Source organism: Acyrthosiphon pisum, chromosome A2 (genome assembly GCF_005508785.2).
Source record: "Acyrthosiphon pisum isolate AL4f chromosome A2, pea_aphid_22Mar2018_4r6ur, whole genome shotgun sequence".
Classification (NCBI taxonomy): Eukaryota; Metazoa; Arthropoda; class Insecta; order Hemiptera; family Aphididae; genus Acyrthosiphon; species Acyrthosiphon pisum.
In genome coordinates, this window is record NC_042495.1 from 8014292 (window position 1) to 8015457 (window position 1166).

At 25.6% G+C, this 1166-nt stretch overlaps 1 protein-coding gene across 12 annotated transcripts in view; it reads left to right on the forward strand.

Moving 5' to 3' along the window:
* LOC100160889 (uncharacterized) overlaps nucleotides 1-1166 on the forward strand; it is a 35366-nt gene that overhangs the window by 17912 nt on the left and 16288 nt on the right.

Sequence of the window (1166 nt, forward strand, 5' to 3'; positions counted from 1 at the left end):
TATATGGTTTTCTGATTTTTGACGTAGTATAGAACATTATACCACACACGAATGAGATGATGACTATTGCGGTCATTTTTTTCATATGTTTTTTATTTGATTTTCATATTTCAATCACACGCCACACCCGGTTTTAGTAGTTATTGTCATGCAGCTTTGTATAGACGCGTATATATATAATAAATATTATATATACACATATTATAATGTATACTTTAATAAATACATATATTGTATCCATCATATTATATTATAGCTAAGTGTTTCTCAACCTCTTTGAACTACTGACTTTTTTCACTGCCACAAATTGCAGTTTAATTTGATTGAAGTATATTATAGGCATACCTGCAAGTTTTTGTTGGCTCGAAATAAATTAAGCTATAAAATTACTCGCGAAGTATTTTAAAACATTTTTTTTTACTCACACGTGATGTCTTGATGTCAAAAGTTTTATGAAAACATGCAATAGCTATCTAGTAAGTCTTGATGTTCCAGGATTGAGAAACGCTGAATAATCATTATATAGAGTGTAACTGCTGAAAATAGACTGACGTGACGTAATTAACTAACTAAAGATATATTACGTTACAAAAGATAATTAATAGTTAATATTAATTATATATGTGTGATGTGTCAGCTATTTCTGTTACACTCTGTATATAAACCGGGAGATTATTTTATCGAAGAACACTCATTATTTCAAAAACTATAGGTAAATAGTTTTGAAAAAAATGTTTTTACATACATTCAAGCTGTTATATAAAACAACATTTGAACTATTTTTATAAATGTTAACTTTGTTTAATGACATCATCATTTTTAATTCCTATTATTGCAAAGCAGAATATTCTTTATAGTACATTAGTACCTAAGTAATTTGATACATTGATACATGGAATTTTGGACGTGTAGTTTATGGGTTAAAACTTATTAGTTACTAGTATATTTATAGCTACTGGTCCGAAATGTTCACTTAATATAATGTCAAATATAATGCTCTAGAATATGAATTTAAAAATGTATGTTCTCATTTAAAAAAGTATTTAAATCCTATAAAAATTATATCCATACAAAATTGTATAAAATATATTTTTTTGTTGAAAAATTTTGTTTTGTAACGACTTGATTATGTAAAAAAATATTTTCAAATATTAGTACATAGTTTG